Raw genomic sequence first — 22,083 nt, 5'->3', positions numbered from 1 at the left:
TTCCTGTGCTTGACACCACCCCTAAAATGACCAAACAAGAATGAGAACCTTTCCAGTCCAAGGAACAGACTGTGGGGAACTTTGGGATCCCTCTGGGTGGGACTGGTCTCACGTTCAATGAGATGTGAGCAAGGGAGGATGCGAAGGCATCACATGCTCCATAGGACTCCCTGCCCACTAGGCAGAAATAATAAAGAGGAAAAAAAAAAGGAAGGAGCAAGCCGTGGTGGCTATCTCTAAGCAATGAAACAGGATAACTGTGCCTCCCTCGTTTTTGCTCTTGCTGGTCTCTTCAGCTGGAAATCCACACTTTATACCAGTAAGATGTGAGGACCTGGCCACGGCTGGAAACCATGCCTGGAAAATGTTCTTGGGTTTTTTGAGTTTAGATAAAGTCAACGCGAGTTGCAAAGTTATTCTGCTCCTTCACTTCGTAGGAGTGTCTTAAACAAGAAAACTCCAAATCCCCAAAATCTACTGGGGACTGCCCTCTGCCTCGTTAAACTCACTGATCCATGTGCTGTAGCAGACACGGAACAGGTCTGGGAGCAGCTCTTGCAAGGCTCCAGAGGCACAGGCTGGTAAGAACCCTCCCTCTGTCTTGCCCAGAGTGATTTGTGCATTGCATCTCACATTGTGATCAAGCACAGGGAGAGGCCATCCTTATGATGATTCCTTATTATTCAGAAAAGTTTGTAGCATTTCAGGAACACAGAAGGAGCCAGGGCAGGAGCATGCAACATTTCCAAGTACTGAGAAGCAATTAAATAAGTACTTCTGGTTTTTTAGCGCCTAATGTTACACGAAAAAATCGTGAAAATATCAACCTGCAAGGATCCAAAATCATCTAAGCACAAAAGGATGCCCTCAGCATCATTTCTTTAGAAGCCTTGCAACATTCCTTTGAAGGGGCTGGCCACAAGATGTTTCTGAATCTTTGGGGAAGGATAATTCCCTTCAAGATGTATGACAAAGCCAATCCAAAATTACACCTTGATAGCAAACCAGACTATTTGGGAGCCTTTTTACAGCTTTCTCCATAAAACCAAAAGCAAATTCAAGATCTTTTTCAACTGATTAAAATTCCGTATTATTGGATACTGGCCACACTAAAGCTAAATGTAACTTCTCTCGATACAAAGTGAACCATAACCTCAACAGCCATCCAGTAGCCTTTGTTACATGCAGAGACAAGCGGGGCTGGGTATCCCAAAGGCCATTCTGCAGGTTTCCAGCAAGAGGAAACACGCTACAGCCATCTCTGACTTGTGGGTTAGGTCAAGGCTAGTGTGAGCAGTTCTGGCTAACTCTTACCACTGGCAGCTAATGCAAATGTTACCCACTTGGAGGCAGAGAGAAGCGTACAGACCATTCCCACCACCTCGGCTCCCTGTTTAGAGCAGTAGCAGGCTGGTTAAACAAGATGAGAGAGAGTAAAGGAAGGCAAGGGGAATAAAAAAAGAAAACCAACATAAAGGACCTTTCCAACTCCTCCCAGTCATGGCCTAACATCTTCAGGGAGGCTGCAGCCGAGAGATTAACCACCCTTGTGAGATGCTGGTGTGGTTTTTGGAAGGGGAAGTTCTGCTGGGGGTTGTGACAACTACTCAGTACTGCTGAGGTGACCTAGGATGAGATCCCTGCTCAGCTACAGCCACTGTAAGAATTTCACAGGGCTGCAAGTCCCAGTTTCCCCTCTGCAGGCACAAGCCCAGAAAAGTAGCCAGGCTGCAGGGAAGGCATTGTCTCAAAGTCTACCACCAGACACAGAGAAGGAAAGAGGTCATAAACAGACCTAAGGCAACCTGTTCCAAACTTTGAACACAGGTCATGCTGCCCAGCCTGTGTCACACCTGCCTGGGAAGGACAGCTGGAGAAGTCTGCCCTTCTCCTACACGCTGGCAAGTTCACGTTTGCACAGGGCCAAAGCTGCGATACTGGAGTTGCATGTGGGCCCTGAAGTTTAAGAAGTCTCAGAGTTTCGCTCCAGCCAACTTGTCTTGAACAAATTCCTTACCTGAGCTGTCAACTCTTCTGCTACTGCAAGCTCTCAAGCTTTCTGACAGCTTGGCTTTTGGTCTCTTTTAAAATTGTCCTGGGCTTTTCTCATAAATCAAGTGCAGTCAGACCCTGCCACATGCCAGCCCCTCTGGGGAGCAGGATGTCAAGCAGCCACAGGGGTCTCCAAGGACAGTCAGGCTTAGAGACAGCCAGGACTTCCCTGGTTTTTAAAGACCTGCTGCTTACCCTTTCCTCCCCCTCTGCAAGATCAGCAATCCCAGTTGTATCATTATGAGATGTACAGATCTATCCCATACCTGATTTTGATGTCTATGAATTCATCGAAAAGTATGGACTCAGACAAGTCCTCACTTTCTTGCCCACTTTCACAGAAGTTGTGAACTTTTGAGACTTGTGCATCCCCATCAGATTTGGTCAAAAGGCTCAAAAACTACTACTAGAACAGACACAGTCCTAGGAAGACTTGAATTTTTCTTTCCCTCTTGCATTCTTGTCCCTCCCTACCAAGACAGATTTTATGATTAACCTAGTCTGAATGTACCCTAAAAGCAGATGTAAAAATGTGTACATTAGAAAATGTTAATATTGGCAGATATTCACATTCCTTTCCAGGATTTCACAAAACTCTTAAATCCCTAGTGACAGGACCTAAATGGAAAATGAACTTTTTGCTGTCTTTGCAGCCATACAAGAAACAAAGCAGAAGTAGATGTGCTATTATTTATAGCCTTGAAATACTTGCTTGGAAGTGTCTTTGATTCAAGAATACCCATCAAATAGTTATTCTTGTAGGTTTATCAACTTTTTACTTTAACATTCTGATTTTCTGTCACACAACACAATGATTTTCATGTTTGTTTTTCCTGTTACCAGAGCAAACCATTCATTTTAATTGTTGATTTTGGCATAGGAGGACGCTAAGTTCATAATGGGAATGTGTTTTCAGTGGTAGTACTGAACAATAGAAAAGTCTCTTTCAACTCTTGGGTTATGAGGAGAACCAGCTGTAATTAAATTTAAGTCATAGTGGCTCTGTTTCAGAAATGCAACAGTCTTCACTAACTTTGCAGTCAAGGAGTTTGTAGCATTTCAGGAAAACAGCTACTTTTCTGAAGGCCTTATCTGAAACCAGTAGCACAAAATGGTCCCTTTATTCTAGCTTAATTTGATAATGACGAATAACCAAGTATCTTTCAATAAACCTTTGCTGGGTGTTGTGGCTGCAATGTGGTGCCTCAATGACTTATATCCTACTAATTTAAATGGAATGTACAGAAACCAGTAAAAACCTTAGCATTGCCAGGCTCAGGTTCATTGAACTACATCTACAACTGAATAAAGCAAACATCAGGAATTGAAATCATAATGAAAGTGCTTAATTCAACACATTAGAAAAGTCAAATTTCATCATCTGCTTGATTGACTGTTCTACAGCACTTTAATTGTTCTCCAACTTCCAACAGGGCACAAACATGAATTCTACAGAGCAGCCAGGATTTCAGAACCTGAAGAGAATTACTGCAGCTGATGAGCTGGGAATCAAAATACCCTTTGGTGTAAGACTTAAAAAATCACCTCTCCACCCCGTATGAAGTTATCAGGAATTGCTCTATTATTTCTGTCATTAACCAACCATTCCTCCCCCCACCTTTTCACCAGTTCCTCTCAAGTGCAGCCAGAGATTATCAAACCCAGCGATAGCCTTTCAACAGCTCGGCCAGTTGAAAAATCTCTCAAGTTCTGCTGCTATCACCGCTGCGTGAGCTGACGTCAGGCTGTTGTTTACTGGAGATGGGATGGTGCCAATTTCCACTGAGCTGAAGACAGCCGTGTCCAGCCTCCTTTGGCTGTGCACAAGCAAGAGTTCCTCGTGTGTGCTTGCGTGCATGTGAAGAGTGTGCACGCGTGTCTGTTTGTGGGCACACACAAATGTGTGTGTGGGGAAAAGCAACTGGCTTTTATTTTCCACTGAGATACCAGAAATAAAAACAACAACAGAAAAAAAAAAATACAGCACTTCATCTTCTTTGAGAAATAGAAAAGGAGAGAGCGGGAAGCACTGCCAGTTTTCTTGTAAGAAATATCATAGCATGTATGAAAACATAATGAAAAACTTAGGATAACCCTAAAATCCCCACAAAGAAGTTTACACAATCAAATAATTTTAAAAAAATCCCTAAAGCCTGTCCATCCATAAAAGGATTGAGGTGAAAATCTGAATAATTGACAGAATAGAAGAAATAGCTAAGTTTTACAACAACTATATAACTTTTCAGAGTAACTGCATTGTCTTCCTCTTCTAAGACTAGGAAAGCCCTGGATCAGGTATAAGTACAATTACTTAATTGCATTTTCTGTATCAAAATATTCTAAGTCATTAATAGTCCAGAGGGGGGAAAAAAAAAAGAAGTCCAACCATGTGTGACTTTTTTGTAACTTTTGTTCATTTAGATTATTCTCTGTAAAGGGACACATTATACAATGGCATCAAATCCTGTTTTCAAGCACAACTTTTATATGCTACAGATATAATTATCTCAATGGCTGTAAGGTTCCATTTCAAGTTTTAAGTATTAGACTGTCATTTCTGCCTGGGAAAACACTCCAGCTTATTTGAATTTGAGGAATACGAAAAGCAATTATTGGCACCTCAGGTGAAGTTTCCAGTATTTGCAACCAAGCGTGGACTGCCACTGTCATCTGAGTGAAAGAATTAACTGTACTGAAGATTTTTGGTTCCACTTAATGGCTTCTTCCCCTTAGCACCTAAATAAACACTCCTCTGCCTTCTTATTTCCAAGAAATGCATTACAAGAGGATCTTCATCTACACACAAACTCACCCTCCTGATGATTTTAACTCCATCTTGTCCTGTCTTCCCATGGAACTTTTCTTTCAAGTTTAAATAGTTTTTCAGAAGTTTCTATTGAGTCAATTATCTGAAGAGGTTTTACAGACCATTAATACTGCTCTGTAGGTTAACCACAAACAACATAAATAATTGTTTTCCTCTTCGTTTAGGGAAGTACTGAGTTTGAGATCCCCCCTCTCAACATCAGAGGCACAGTACACACAGAAAATATGCAAAACTGGGGAAACTTAATTTGAACTACCAGAAACAGTGAACTTTACTCTGTAGGTCCAATGTTCTATATTTTACCTACATTTATAAAATGTTACCTATAAAAACATCAAGCTGAGAATTGGCATATCCATTCCAACCCCCAAGACAGCTAAAACATGAAAGAAACCAATATACTTAACCTTTAACATAAAAATACATGAAGAAGGCACACTGACTACATCATGCAAGTTAGTCAAGACCTTGCAGACAGCCTTCACAAGAACACTTTCCATCACTGCTGGCCAGTGCTATTAAACTGATACTCTATCAGACAATAAAATACATGCTGCCTTTCTAGTGTGACAAATGTTGAGGGTTGGTGACAATTTTCAATATAAAAGTTTGGGAACTTTTACTCTGAAATGATACATAGCACCTCCTTACATGTTACTGTCTGTTTCCTCTCAATTATTTCTCCTCAAAGATACCAGACAGGATATTACCACCTAAAACAAAACTGAGAACTGGCATTTTGAAGTCTAGACACGATTTCCTCTTTTGGAAGCCTCCTCATCTCTGTACCTTCCCCATGTAACCACACTCTCAAGGTGGCCTCATCTAGACCTCCTGTATACAGAGAGCAGTTCAAAATAGCATTTATTTCTGTACACCAGAACCACGTGCTAATAACTTGCTTGATAACTACACTGAATTGTCAACCCTTACTTTTAACACTTCCACCTTTTGCTTCATGTCTCAGGGAAAAGGGGGATGCAGTATGGATCATACACACTGTTGGGATGCCAGGACCTGTATCAGCATCTCACACATCTTCCTTAATCCTCTATTCCTTGACATGCCTCTTGTCTTCTTGAAAAAATGTTCTGTTTCTGTGGTGATCTTGGTATTATGTTCTGCAGCTACATCTTTTTGAGCTCCTGTGTGCATTCTGTGCTTTGCAATTTGTTCCGGTGACAGGCTTTCAAAATGTACGACTGCATTATCTACATGTATGTATGATGCATTATCTTCACAAACATGTATTATCTATGCAAGGTAATACTCCTTGGGCCGGTCACCTACATTTTTTACTGCACTCTTCATGTATTGCAAATAGGTTTAGCCTCTGTCTCCATTCAGACTGCAGTTTGACCTTTGTTTAGCTGTGCTCTTCGGCAATTTTGCTGCTTTTTCATTAGGGAATAATTGCCACTTGCCTTCTGCATGCACACTGCTCTCTGGAAAAACAAAAAGCTCTGCTTCTCACTGTGACTGACTTTCAGTTTTGTCTGTTATCAATGCTGGGATATTTTTTAGTCTGGAGAACTATTTCAGAGGTGTGCACAGCACTGGTATAAATAAGGGAGCTGAACAGTTGTGATTGCATTCTCATGATACAGGAGAGACTCTGGGGGTCTGCAGCTCTGTTTCCCTCTCCCATTTTATATTCAGCAAAACACGGATTCATGAGGACTGAAATCAATTTGAATTCAATGAACAGCCATTAAGATTCTTGTTTCCCTGAAACTAGAAAACTGTTTTCAATCACTCTTTAACCTAAAGAACTTCAGACAATCCAAAATACTTGGGTTTAGGATTACCCCAAGTCTTAATTTTTCATGTTAGCAGAAGAAATTTTCATGTTTCAGGTCAAGCCAATCCACATTTTTGATTCAGCCACAAGATCAAAAGCAACACAGTTAATCACAGCTCTAATCACTTCCATTGCTACTCCTCAACTTGCTAACTAGTCAAAAATAAAATTCCCATGAATTATTTTTACACTGCTACATAAGGCTAGAGAAAATGGTCTCAGCTGATCTCTTGTTCTCTCTAAAGAAGCAAGAACAGCCCTTTCCCGGGTCATATTCCTCAGAGCGAGGAGGAATTTTCTGGGAGTTTGCAATCTGCTTCATTTCTTCCCCTGGAGCCTACAGTAAATCTTGGGGTTTGGGATTCACAGGTTTCATTTTATTTTGTCTGGCAAAATGCACTTGAGAATGGCTTCTAGCAATATCAAGAGAAAAAAGGAAACACTTTTGGTAGGCAAGCATTCCAACTGTATCCACTGATACACAGGCAGCATACCAAAGCATGGAGTGATGTGTGAGAATACAGAACATCAAAATCTCTACTATTGCACTATGCAGAGCCATATAAAAATTGATGGTGAAGTGAGCCTGAGTAGAAGGCAGCCCTCAATCTCAGCTACAGACCTCTGAATTCAACCAGATCCCATGGAAGGTTACGGTGTACTTTAGTACCAATAAAATCTCTTTCCAAAGACCCAAGGCACCAGGGAAAGACCACTGGCTGCATTCTCCAGCCTGCACACAGCCTTGGCATCACCGCAGGTCAAGAAAGCTGACTTTTTTTTTTGTCACAGTCAGCAAAAGCCAGAAAATTACTTCTACTGCCAACTACTCTTTCCACAGGCATCGAAACACCAAAGGGACTCTGTGGACTTGTTGACTGCTTAGCCAGAAGCTTATCTGGACTTCCTGGAACACAGAGGACATGGAGGGGCTTTGCACCTTCAGTGATTCTTGGTGAAGTCAGAAACACACCTCATGACCATACTGCAGTGGAGTTACACAATCAAATCAAATGTTGTGCTGAGTATCCAGTCTCCTTCTCCTTGCCACTCCCCCTCACACACACACACTGGGAAAACCTACTTCAACTGGTCCCAGAGATCCCTCAGTAACCCAAGTTTTAGCTGCCCATTAAAAAGAAAAGGCTTCTTCATAGTATTCCCTTCTTCAGGGACAAGAGGGTCAAGGTCATCGCAGGCCTGAAGGTCTCAAGTCAGAAAAGTGGCACAACTTGTCTTCCCAGAGGTCAGCCTGCTTTGTGCAGTGTGTCCATGCTGGAAGGAGGCACAGGCAGAGCAGGGCTGTCAGAGCAGCGTGGTCGGCGCAGACGTGACACTGGCCCCACACACAGCTTCTGCTGCCTGTGCCTGTAGAGCTGCCAGGGCTGGACACAGTTAAATAACCCAGAGTGAGGGGAAAGCCCCAGGGATATTCAAGCCACAGCTGCTACACCATTTGTAGAGTGGAGAAAGGCCTTAGAGAGAGATGAGAGAGGTAGAGAGATGCAGAAGGAGCTGGCAAAGGAAAGAAAGTTTTCCCTTGCTGTCCTTTTCTAGGCAGTGGCAGATGATCTTGCTGTCTCAGGTGTCCTGAACAATAGCTATAGAGCCAGGCCCTATTTTGGTGGTAGAAAAGGAACTGGCTTTCTGGGGAGAGCCAGAGACAAGCCAAGCCAGTTTCAGACTGTCATTTTTCCTACTGGCTCATTTTGCTCAAATCACAAGCTAGAAAAACTGGAAAGGTAAGCAGTCCAAATTAATGGGAACATCAAGTGAACTGGTTTGTTTACATATTGGTTTAACTGGAATAGGGAGCATGATTCCAGCTTTGGGCACTAGCTTTGCAGACATTCCCTTAACTTACCCTTTCTATCAGAAAAAGCCATATGCAGGCCCAAATTATTCCTGGTCTGCCCCCAAAACACATTATAGTCTCTTGAAGCTTCATGCTTGCATGGCACCTATGACCACAACTCTTATAATTAGATGGCAACATTCATATCCTACCAGCTCATTCTTCCAACCCCATGTAATTAGGGGGGGGGGAAATCAAGACATCACAGAGCAGGAAGTTGTCGTTTTCCTCACACTGCTCTTCATGCATTATTGTTGCCACATCTTACCTGTAGCATTGAATTTGCCCACCGAAATGATATTTTTCTTATGGAAGAAAAAGCAGTTCTTTGGAGTCCTACAACTGGTAGGAAATAATCAATTTAAGACTAATGATTAAAAAAATCCCCAGGTATATATTTATAGCTAATTTCTACCATAAGCAGACTTCACCAGATGCTCAATTGCATTTCATCCTTAAGAGCAAACAAGGGCTCCTGCAGATGAGACCTTTCCAGCAGAGCTGCTGCAGATGGGCAGATTGTGGTGTCCTGCTAACTATCCCCGAGACCACAGCAGGACAATGATTCTACTTGCTAAGAAGCAATAACTTAAAGTAAGCACCACAAAGGGAAGAAAAGTGACATGGATCTTGCACATCATTCCTCTTAAAAAATTTTATTTAAAATTTTTTATAAACTGCAGGGTGGAGCCACATTCTGCAGACAGGGAAATTCGAGCATAGTGGCTTTGCTACAAAACTCAGTGAAAGAGTGAGTGCCCAATATCCCTGCAAGGGCTGGCCATCCTCACCATATTCCATATTATCAGCAATCCCAGAAAGCAGCTGCTTCTGTGTGCACATTAGAAACCCGAATGAGAACATAAATGAGTCAAACTGCCTTGCACACTTTAAAACTACAGCATGACATAACTGCAAGTCATTGCCATTAAAAGTTTAGGGAAAAAAAAGTCCCCACCTGCCAAATACAGCTCCGTGGTCTACTGCTGAGTTTTAATGACAACTGCTGCATCTTGGGAAGCTGCTCAATAATAAGGTAGTACATTTTCCCTCCAGGACCAGAAATCAGGTACTGTCACTTATCTACACAAAAGGCATACCTAGGAAAATATCCCAAAGCCATGTGTCTCATGCAGCAATCAAAATCTTGGACACCCTCTACACACATAAATTTGCTCTTATTAAAATATATTTCAGTTGGTCAGCATGCTAAAAACCTCCACTCAAGATTCCTGGCTTTTCCAATTAAACTTATAGACAAAAAGCCTTTTTTTCTTTTAATGACATTGCCACTTACCGCAAAGCTGTGACGAGTTCTTATCTCATTATGGTGCCCTGTGGTAAATCATTATTCACTGAACTTCACTTTTTGATGTATGATGAACAGCAACATATACTTAAATAGTTCTATTTAAACTGGCCCTATAGTTGAAACAAATCATTCCAAGAACAGCACTGCATTACACTCAGAAGTGCTCAAAAGCTTAGGATATGATATTCTGCAGTATTCACTGAGCTTAATATCTTCAAATAGAAATTACTCAAGCTGATGTATCTCTCATTAAGTCAAAGTTCTTCCAAACGAGAAGAGGATGATTGATAGTCAGAGATTACCAGGGCCAATATAGTGAGAGATCATACTCTTTGTGGCCACAAGCAAGCCTGAGAGGGCTCAGACCCCCACAGCTCAGCATGCTCAGAAGGCTGCAAAGCAACCTCAGCATCCCTGTCTGAGAGCCCCAAATTCTCCCTCATTCATCACCAGGTCTATCTGGTGCTGCTGGGTCACAGAGCATTGACTACTCCTTCTAGGCCACAGCTGCAACACAAGCTTTCAGATTTTGTGTAAGATGGAAAAGCAAAAGAATGCACACAACAACAAAAATCCCAGGAGGCAGAAAACAACACATGTACCAGCACAGCTCCAGGCCTCTCCCCCACCCCTCCAGTTATCCTCCAGAGGGTAAAGTGAGATGTTAGGACCTTTTCCAGGAATAGGCAGTGCTGCTTGGATCAGGTTCTTTGCTCTGCCTAACATTGAAAGGATTGGCTTGAGAATTCAAATTGGTTAAAGGTGGGAAGTTTAGTTTGGGATGTTTAGAAATACTTTGGAAAGTGAAAGGCCTGTTCCTAGCAGCTTCCTACATCAGATGCTTCTGGCACACTGGTATTGGAGGAGAGGAGGAGCAAGATTCACATGTCCTAAACTGCACCCAAGTCACTGTATCTTTTATTTCCTTCCATCTGACTCCTGGCTTTCAAGCACAGAGCCTTAGGCACAATTTAGGTCATGAGAACCTGGTCTTCAGTCTCTCAACAGGTGGAAATACCCACAGCTGACTCGGGCTAGAAAATACTGAACACTTTACAGGACAAAATACACCTGCTGAGCATACTCATACACACATGGCAGAGCAATTCTTCTGCCTCAGGGGTCCCCAGACTGTAAACTCTGACCCATGACACAGAAAAAAGCAGAGCTGAATTTACACACATGGAGCACATTCCAATTGGACACTGCAGGTGAAGTGTGCAATGTGAACATCCCCCACCTGCTGACCGTGCTCTGCAGGATACAGAAGCCAGTTTTCAAAGCAAGAGACTGAATGTAACACCACTCACCCCTGTTACCACTGTACTGGATACTGAAGTCAAGCTACTGAAATGTTTCCAAAAGTATAGGGAGTGTTAGTTCCTTTCCACAGCTGTTATGTATCAGCAAAGATCATAATCAGATAATATCTCAGGCACAGGTAAGAAAGATGGCAGAGTTAACATATCCAGTCTTTTTCACATGCAAGCACACACCCTGAAATAAGCCAAAAATGCTAATTGTGTTTATTGCACTATAGTATAAACAGCAATTATGAAGCTAAAGAAAGTAACAAAACATCTCTGCCTGAAGGGTCTTCTCCGGGCATTCATGTATCAGAAAAATGATAAATACACAAGCTTGCGACATAGTAAAAGAAAAGCCCTCCCCAGATACAAACTCCAACACCGTGCCCTAATATGCAAGAGTATTTCACTCTCCAGGGCAGAGTGGCTTTCCAAGACAACATTTCACATCCCAGATCCAGAGCAGCCCCCCCCCCAAAGCACTTTGGGAGGCAGCAGACATACACAGTGTTCTGCTTCAGTGGCACAGGAGGGTTTCACAGTCCCTGCCTGCAGCCACAACAGCTCACAAGGAAAGGGGTGCAGCTGTTCTCACCTCAGAACAGAAGCCCTGCTGCAGAAAGCCTACACGTACACCAGCCATCTCCCTCTATCCCAAACCCAAAGTACACCAGGGAACAGGACAGTACTTTGAACTCCTGGGGTCAGCATGTCACTATGTAGAGTCAGCTCATAAGAGATGCCAAGAACAGGGCTGCATCTTAAACCTACCCTTTGCAAAGAAGCAGAAAGGAGGTTTCTGTGTCCATGCACTAAGACAGCAACCTGTCCTCCAAAAAGCTGAAGTGCCTCATATACAAGGCACTAAGCAGCCTGCATTCTCCATGCAGCAGAGCAGGACTTAGCACTCTCCAGTAAGGCAGACTGATGATTCCCTCCCTGCCATTCCGACTGCGATCCAAGTCAGCTGAGGCCTCGCAGGAGCAGTGTCCTAAACCTCCAGACTGTCCTGTGTGAGATGGAGAGATGACTCTCAGCTCCCACAGCAGAAATATGAGCCTGCCTTGCTGAACAGACACTGGTTAAAAAGCAGAGCAGGAATGGGGAGCAGAGAGGCTCTTCCTGTTTGCAGAGGCACGCCCCAGGGAGGAAAAGCCACTGGTCCCAGCTCTGAGAACAACTGGTCCAAAACACAAGCTCATTACTACACCAAAGATCCTGAGGGCAGGCAATGAATCCTGGACTCTCTTCTACTTCATCTCCAACCACCTTTCCAAAGAAGGAAGCAGCAAAGACATGTCCAATCCCATGGGCATGCGTTTGGTGAGTTTCAAGAGTGCCCCAAGGAGCTTCAGCAGAAGAACATCCTGTTTCTGCATTTAGGTTTGAACTACATACAGAGCTGGCCACTGCTGTAAGACAAGGACACTCCCAGTCATGGTCAGCAAAAGAGAAAGGTAACTATAGAGTTGTTAAAGCAGAGCACTGAGATTAAGGGGCCCTTCTTTCTACTGCCTGTTCTGACACCACATTAAACACTCCTCTACAAAAAAAAAAGCACAATAAAACCCTTTCCTGACATCACAGGAACAGTTAAGACTAAGTTAATTGGTTCAGGGCCTTGACCTTCTTGCAAATTGAGTGAAAGACAGAATGCCTACAAGATAGTTTACATGAGCAACAGATGACATTTTTAAAAATCAGACCTTTTTCCTTGTGCACTCAATACTACTAAATTTTTCCTTGTTCTGTGCAAAGCATACAAGAAGCAAAACAAAGTCTTCCCCCACACTTGATGTTACACCGGCAGTGCCAGATGCCATGCTGCCCATCTTCCCACACCTGGGGATGTTCCACTGTTCCCATCCACTCCACATCATGCTTAAATAAAGGAAAACAGTTTATCAGTGTTATTCCCTCTTCCCAGTTTTTGGGCTGGTGAGGAGGTGCCACAAACAAAAGCAAACAACATGCAACCGCTCCGTTTGCATGTCCCAAGGACTGGCTCTGCACACTGGTGCCTGAAGAACAAGCACATTGCAAAAGCATTATGTTTCCAGTGGCAAGATGGATGGGAAAAGTGCCAGCCACTTGCTATAAACCTTTTGTCATGCCAATTGCTGGCTGCTATGAGGATGTACTTTAGATACCTCCTTAGAAAAGAGCTCTGCATCTCATCCTTCCAGATGGAGGAGGAATGATTCATACACACATAAGCATGCTAGAATGATGGCTGAAGAGAAAACATTTTCTTTATGTTTTCTGTTTTGCATTACAGGCATGCTCAGGGCCTTAATCACAGCAAAAAAATTGAACTGAAGATGATGACACTTCGTGACCCAAAGAATGCTTGTGCAAAACCCCAATGCTACTTCTCCCTGGCCATGCCAAGCCTCATATTGCATGCACACACCTCATGTGCCTCATTCCCCTGCTTTCCCATTCTCACAGCACTTCTCTGCACAGAACATGACAGAGTAGCTTCACTTACAAAGCCACCACATCACACAATGACAAATGCAGTGGAAAGGATCCAAGAGAGGGATTGGGAGTTGGGAGCTCTAAACTGACCACAGACTGACTTGCAATGCAGAAGCAAAGTAAAAGGATCTCTCTTCTTTCCAGACACACCAAGTACCTGTTTCTTTCCTGAAGACCACTGCAGGTATCCTCCTCCTCTCCACCTTACCTGCACAGCACCTCTGCCACACACTCGTACTCCTCTCAAGGGCCCTGCCTCCTGAGAATCTCGTTCTGCTTCTCAGTACTAAATTCCCACCCATTTACTTTCCTCTGGCCTCTCTGATTTGTGAAGTCCTTGGAGCAGAAATTATCTGTAAGCACCTGGAAAGTACCTGAGATACCCCAAGTCCTACTGCAAATAAATAAACAAACAGCAGTGCACAGTATGTATATTAAGCCAACCATATAACAGCCATCTCTGACATCAAAAATTAGGACTGTAGCTTCTTCCTACAGACACTGGCAGTAAAGCCACACTTTGGGATACATCCGCAGTCCAGGAAAACCTTCAGATTTGCTTTCTCTGCTACTTACCTCCTTCTTTTCCCCATCACATTATCCATTTCTGGAATCCATGCCTCATTTTTTATTATAAATTACTCTAATCAGGTTTGTGATATGGCAGAAATCCAGCATTACCTTCAGAAATATACATGCACACTGGCTATATAGCTTCTTTATTTCATAGGAGCCTTTCAAAAAACCTGATACAGAGTCTGGGAGGATTTGGCATCCTTTTTCAGCAGCATCCCTGTGGTGGTGACCCTTTCCTAAAGGGTGCTAGATGCATTCACCTACACTATTTCCTCTCTTTGTAAAAATCTCTCATTAAAGCCAGGAAAAACTGTTCCAGCAAGAACTTTCCCTCTGCTGTTTTTCTGGCTGAAGTAGTGTAACTTAGGGGTGGCAAAGGGACTAGAGAGAATATCTGAAGTCCAATGCAGACCTTCTTTCCCACTCCACCCTCTTCTGAATAGGAAGATGTAAGACAGGCTGGGTAATTGTTCCAGCTCCTTCAGAATCAGGGTTCAAGTGGGAAAGAAAGGCAAAGGAAAAACAAAAAATAAAACAAAAACCACACAAAAGCCCCAACAATTACAAGGATTCTTAACTTTTCTTCAGTAAGGAGCACAGGCTACTTTAGTAGCTCCTGAAAAAAATCCCTACACAATTTGTTCCCTCGTGTTGTAATAGTTCCAGAAGGAATCTGGATCTGTGGCTTTCCCATAAAACTAATAAGGAGGTTCTGAACCCCACACTGGGGAGGGACAATAAAAAAACCCCACAACAACAAGCAATTTAAACACAGAGCACTACCATCTTGTTAAATAATATGTTAAGAACTCATCTGCAAGTCTGTCTTGGGCAATGAGGGACATCAATCAGAAGATACAGTAATACTCTCTAGCATGCAATTAGTCACTGCTGTAAGCATTTTAACTCTGGATTTCTTGGATTATACTGTTGTTTGTAGCAACTATTACTGTTGCTTTGTAGGAGTGATATGATAGCTGTCCAAGCACCACAATCAAATTATGCTACCAGGACATTTGGGGAAGGGATTATCACAGCAAAGGAAATGGATTATCACAGCTTTTATCCTGAACAAGGATAAGAACAAGATGAGATATAATTTTGAACATGGCAGAAGGGACAGAAGAAAACTATACCTGAGCTTTACATTTTCACCTGCTCCTTCTTTTGGATTTTTCAAGGTAGGCACGCTACAAAAACCTGCCAATCTGAAAAGACAGAAACTGCCTTTTCTAGAATTTGCACTGAAATATCTGAAAGCAGAATAAATTAAGAATATCCAAATCAAAGGACAGTTAAAACAGCCTCCTTGGATTGGCTGAATGCCTGTTCCTGGGCATTTTCCCATTGCATATCCGCCACTACTTCCTTCGCTTGACATCAGGCCTAAAGACCTCAGCTCTGTTTAGAAAGTTTACTATCAGATTTGTTCCCTCTCACAGTAAGGACTGCTTACCTTCCTTCAATTGACAAGGTTCAGCAAAGAATTGATGTGTTCCTTTAAAAAGGTTTAATAGTTTAAAGGTTCTCTTAAAAAGGCTGCATTTTTACCTACCTCATTTTATGTTTTAGTTCTCGCACTGCATCTCGAAACAGATATTAGCTTTTTGAACTTTACAAATCTTGTTTGATTTTTTTTTTTAAGAGTATTTTGGTATCTTCAACACATATGTACATATTCTTTTGGTGCATGGTACTCAAGAGACCCTGATTCTGACCTCAATTTCTTTGGCAACAGCCAAATATTCTAGTACAGGATAAGGGAAAACACACTAGCCTTAACGCCCCTGTGACGCAGTTTGAGAGGTCATTGGTAGCTATTACTTATTAAAGATGAGAAAAGACTAAAACAGAAAAGACAGCCAAATAAGTAGAAGCAGGAAAACAAACTAAAAAAAAAGTGAGCTCTGCAAAGCATAGAAGAAACAAAAAACCTGCTTTGCTACAGCACAGGGCACACGTCTGAAGCTGATGACACCTGGGTATTCCTGGCTGTGGCCCTGACTCCTTCTAGATGACTGCACCAATTCAAGTCACACCTCCGACAGGCTCTCCCTTCATGTTTTCCATCGGACAGTGGTAAACCTTTTCCTTGCCAAGGACAGAGGATGCTAAATATTATTGGCAGGACACACCTCGACATGAACCTTGTGGTTCTATAGGCAAGCAGCAACACTGGTAGTTGATTAAGACTAGAAGGAACAATAACAAATTGGAAAAAAATTTATCTAGAAAGAAGCGGAGGGAATCAAAACAACAAGAAAGGAATTCAGTAGGACAGAAAGAAGGAAAGCAGATGATTAAAAGGTTCTTAGAAGGAAGGAAGGAAACAACAAAAAAAGAGAAAAGAGAAAAAGGCATCCACAGGAATATCTGACTTCATTTGACAGGTGGAAAACAGGGTGTGGGGTTTTTTTAATAACAATATTGAAATTGGGTAATCCAACAAGCAGTATTTTATCCTGTCCCCCAGAAAATATATGAATATAGACTTCTACATTTTTAAGAAAAAGAATCCAAGCTCTCAATGCTCTTGTTCTCAGAAGTGTGGCTTTAACCACATTAGCAAGTTTTATAACAAGACCACAGAGTAACTACAATTGCTTCTCTAGATAGAACCTGCTTTTTCAGAGTCACAATCACTACAGTAATTTGGCAGTTGTGAGAGATTTTACCCTTGTTATTTCTTGAAATTCCTCCCTATTTCAAATGGTAGGAGCTAAAGAGGTTTTGTTCTGGTTCAGCTAAGATATCTTCATCCTTTTTTCTTCCCCTCCCTTCCCCTCCGCCCCCCCCAACCCATTTCTGTGCTTTTTAACTGTCTTTAACCAGACACACATGGCCAATGCCAGATATGAAGTACTGTGGATCACTACAGCTATGGGTAAATATTTTAGAGAATCAGGAATTTAATTGCATATCACATTACTCCAACATCTCTGCCCTTCCTGTCACTTCACCTGCTTGTAATCATTAGAAAGCAGAGTGTCATTTCTAAGCTGTAGTTGAGCAGTAAAAGCACCATGCTGGCCTTTCCTGGATCTACTTAATTAGAAATTAGCAGAAACAAAGCATAGGGAGACTATAAACATAATTTTGCCAGTTTATCAGCAACCAGGTTTGGGTTACCAAAGAGATAAGAGTAAGGCTGCTATTTTATCTGTGTGGCTGGACCGGTGAGTTTACCTTCACTGGGACCACGCCTCCATCAGAATTCCCTCTGAAATACCAACATGAACCACAGCATTAACTTTCCAAGTTGCCGACCTTTAATGTTTTCTGCATCACACACCCAGCATTTTGAACTGTTTCTCTTCATACAAGAACGTGCTCCACAAGCCTCACGATGTCTGAACTCTGTCACATAGGCTGCTCACATGTCACAAAACAGATGCTCGCTGCAGCATCCTTGAAGAAGCCACAGGGTTGGACTTTCCTAGTTCCAGAAAGTCCATCAAATTAGCATCCACCATGAAGGCAGAGGGGGTCCCCCAAAGTCCTGAGTGTATCTTAACATGAATAAATCATTTCATCAAGAGTCACAGCATACATCTACATTAAAGCAGAATGATTTGATTGTGAACTGAAGTTTAATTTCAATGGGGAAGGAGAGAAGAAAAAGCGAAGCCCTTGGATTAGAAGACAGCCGTTCCCATTTACAGTTCCTCCCAATTAAAATGTTTTATATAGATCATCAGAACCTAATGCATCGTACACGTTCCACAGTGTGCAACATAAGGCTGTCGGTCTGTCATGTCTCTGTAAGAGCTCAGTGTGATGAATGATCTGGGTACTTGTCTCTCTGGTATAAAAGCAGGAGAAGCTTTGAGACAAAGAAATAAAGGCCAATGCATATTACAGATCTCACAGTACTTAATATCATTCCTCCTGCCTCCACCTCTGAAAACAGTTAAGGTCACTATTTCTCTTTTATTTTGACTGTGGATTTCAGTATATCGCATCGGAACCCTCCAAACCCTTGGAAGAATTTAATTTAAAGCAGAAACAGGAACGTCAGGAACACAGAACATTTGGGCTACAACACACAGTGCCACACCAGCATGTCATAAGAAAAATAAGTGACCTTCCCTCGTCTCTGCTGACAAACAGACACACATGAAGCCGCTTGCAGGCCAGGACGTTAGTGTGATTTCTGGAAGACAATCTAATAAATAAAGATTTATAAGAGTTTAAAAAAAGCAAAACAAAACAAACCTGACTACTGATTGCCTGAACTGAAAAACCTGCCTTTGCAAATCAACTAATGGTTTGGCAAGCCTACATGAAAGGCAGACAAACAAATAGCATCTTTTCCTTTTAACACGGAATCTGCAGTAAGAAAAAGAAATCAGCATTTTATTGATTTCCGTAATGCCATCTCTACAGCTTAACAAACTCACTCAGCTGCTAATGCTAATTCACTGATGCTATGGAGCCTTCCCATATAATTATACACCCTCCACTTCGCTGAGCCCCAGGGCGCCATTTCTAACTTTCCAGAGGACCACTGCACCAAAAGTAGAAACAAAAAAAAATCTCTTTTTCATTACCCAAAGCAAACTGCAAACCAAATTTTGCTTATTTAAATGGAAAGTTAGAGAGACTTGTTTTTTAAGACAGGGAATAATCTGCCAGTCTGCATATATTTTCAGATGTGATATTCTAACAACCAATTCCCATCTAAACTCTCCCCACCTCTATTTTTTTTCTTCCTAAGAGTACACAAGAATACAACATATAAATATTGCAACAATTATGACTTCTAGGGAGAAATTCTAGAGTCCTTCTCAGCTCAGAAGGGTTTCAAGAGGGTGATTCAGAATCAGACATGGAGACTTTTGTGAGTGTCACTACAATTAACATTGTAAAAACAATTATAAAATGTTACCATTGCTACAGGGATGTATATTTCAAATATATTTTTATTAAGTTCTTCTTTAAAAAAGGCAACCCTGGAACAGCTTTGTAACCAAATTTAAGGAAAACATCTTCTCCAAGTCTAAAATCAAAAACGTCCTAAATAATTAATGAGTAAACACTGCCATTTTTCTCCGTTTCTCAAACAAATTCAGCAGTTCATAACCAAGAGGACAGCTCCAGTATATTTTAGTGAGAGTTTTGTTCAATTAGGGACAGCAGAATTTGGCCCAATTAATCTAATACTGTCTATCTGGAAAAAAAAACGTAATGGAACTCTGCAGTGTGAACACCCTCCCCGAATGACTGTACCTTGAGTCCCCTTTCCTGCTCCCCCTGTTTACCCTGCCTTGGTATTTCAGATCTGACCATACTTATTCACCACATCCATCAAGATTCGATGTGCCATTTGAGCTAATATACCTTGATTTTGCTATGGTTTCCTATGCATACATTAGCTTGGAATCAGTTAATCTATTTCCCCTGAGAACGGTGAAATGCGTGGATTTTTGTTCAACAAACAAACAAGTTGACAGTATCAATACAGAGTTGGAGAGCCTCTAAAAACAATCTAGTTTGCATAATTAATGTTAATTACAATAACATCTCAATCAGTGACACAAAGGCTTAGCAATGAACACAGTCATACGAGGAAGTGAAACCATGAAACAAACATGAAGGGATCTTGTCTTGTTCTGAAAGAGCATCAAGCAAACTTTCAAGAGATTTATAAATAAATACAGAAAGGCAGAAGACAATTCTGCTTTGTTAGACATATTTTCTTTACAGGCTGCTTAGCACAGAGCTTTTTTCTGAGATTGTAGTAAGACAGTGGATCTGAGCTATGGAGACACCAGATAATATTATCTTTCTACAACATCACATCCAAGCCATTATCAACTGCTTTAAAGAAAACCAACCGAGGGCCTGATCCTTCTGCCAGTGATTTCAACAGCAAACATTTAAACAATGCAATGTGAATGTTTGGGGGGTGGGGACGGTTCTAGAGACAGAGGGGAATTAGAAAAACAACTCCAACTTGGACACCACATATAGGTATGGAATCCCACAGTCACAGAGGAATTTCAGGACAAGATAATTAATTTTTCAACAATCTTTTTCCTACTTTCCACAGCAACAAGGGAAAGCTAAACACACAGAAAACTTACCTGCCCGTTTCACCTGGCAGCACAGGAATCTTAAAATGGGTTTTTGGTACGGTCACTTAACAAAGCAGATTTACATTTAATCCTCAGAAGTTTTCTTCATGGCCCAAGGAAAAATAGTTATCCAACACATTGTCATTTCAAGGCAAAGGAATAAAATAGTTACGAAAAAATAAGCGCCACTCTACCTCACCCGGATTGGCACTGTAGTACACAAGTAGTCACACAAGCATCGCAGGGAGTACTTGCGCAGTGAAGTACCACTCAGGGTGAGTAAGGGTGGTGTAATTGGGTCTGATGAGGGAAGGAATCACGGCTTGTCACGGCACTACTATAGGGGCCTTTCTGAAAATGTGAGTTTCTTGATTACTCTTCACATTAATGCAAATCCGCTCTGTTAATGAAGTTACGCTGGTGCTAAACTAGTTCCAGAGGAGAAACAGGCCCACTTCATATTGAGTCAACAGATCAGCTGAAGGACTCTGTCCCTCCCCTCCCCCCCCCCCAAAAAAGCAAAATTTAGAAAGTTTTCAAGTTATCTTGGGCAAGTTACTCCTTGGGAAAAGGACTGATTTTTCTATTTGATGTCAATCTCACAGCTGATTTTTGTTTCCCTCCCTCTGTTTAGAGATAAAAGCTAGACAAGACTTTGTAAAGATTTAATTTCCTCTAGAAATTCACTGATCTTCTGCATAAACTTGAGTACTCACTGAGTAAAGCCATACTTTACCAGGACTTATTTACAACAGTGCTTGCCTTTAGAAACTTCACGTGGAGGATTCCCAGAATGATGCTGGCCTTTCCTCTTAACAAAAGTTCAGTAGATTTATTTTTCAGATGCCTGAGAAAAATTATTTTGGAGCCCTGCGAGGTTTGGTAAACCTTCAATTCAGCAATTAGTTTCCATATGATATAAATTACAAAGATCGAGCAATTAATATTAATAAATAAACCCAGCAGAGTACTGAGGCTTTGGATGCCCTGTGCATGGAAGCATTGCTGTATTTGCTGGGGTTTTCCATGCCTCTGTTTTATTTTAGCTGTTCTGTACGTACAGCACACGAGAACATATACCACATTCACGTTTCTAAAAATACATTAAGGAGAGGGGGAAAAAAAAAGAAAAATCAATAGCAGTGAAACCGAGGCATAACCATTTCACATCAAGCACTCCCAATACCAAGCCAAGACACCAAAACTCCCCGCTGCAGACCACGGCTTCCCCCTTCCAAACACGCATGTTCCTGCCACGGCGAGTGAAGCCCAGGTAACAGCGAAACATCCAGGAACGACAGGGTGGGGAGGAGGATGGGGCACCTAGAAATACAAAAGGTAGGTTTCCCCGCTTTTCCAGGACGGACAGTGGCCAGAGCCTGGCATGGAGGGGTTGTTCGACCCGGGCGGCTTTCGGGATACCCTCACGTCAACCATCACCACAGCCTCAACCAGGGCGGGGAAAAGAACAAAATAAAACCAAAATTACAATCACCGGCAGCACGACACGCGTTAGAAGTTGGCAACGACGCCGGGGGGTTGTATCTATTTTTTTTTTCCTTTCTTTTGCAGTCCGAGCGGGCAGTGCCAGGCTGCGCTGGGAGGGGAATGCCCCAACTTTGGAACAGTTGTCGGTGGCGGCCCCGCACAGCCCGGGGCTGCCCCGGCCCGCGCCCCCCGCACCCCCAGCCCCCTCAGCGAGCCCGGGAGGGCCGTGCCCGGCACTCACCCGCTCCGGGGGCTCCGCGGCGAGGACCGGCGAGGGAGGCGCCCGGGGGAGCGGGGGCTCGGCGGA

The 22,083-nt window shown here is 42.4% G+C and overlaps 1 protein-coding gene across 1 annotated transcript in view; it reads right to left on the bottom strand.

Annotated features, from left to right (window-relative positions):
• Positions 1-22,083, bottom strand: part of SERTAD2 (SERTA domain containing 2) — a 78,925-nt gene extending 56,842 nt beyond the window's left edge. The window contains exon 1 of the mRNA XM_069009081.1: positions 22,018-22,083. The gene's annotated coding sequence lies outside the window, so the exon portion shown is untranslated. The remainder of the gene's footprint in view (positions 1-22,017) is intronic.

Source organism: Aphelocoma coerulescens, chromosome 3 (assembly GCF_041296385.1).
Source record: "Aphelocoma coerulescens isolate FSJ_1873_10779 chromosome 3, UR_Acoe_1.0, whole genome shotgun sequence".
In the NCBI taxonomy this organism is placed as follows: domain Eukaryota; kingdom Metazoa; phylum Chordata; class Aves; order Passeriformes; family Corvidae; genus Aphelocoma; species Aphelocoma coerulescens.
Note: the sequence above shows the minus strand (reverse complement) of the source record. Positions and strands in the feature narration are given on the sequence as shown.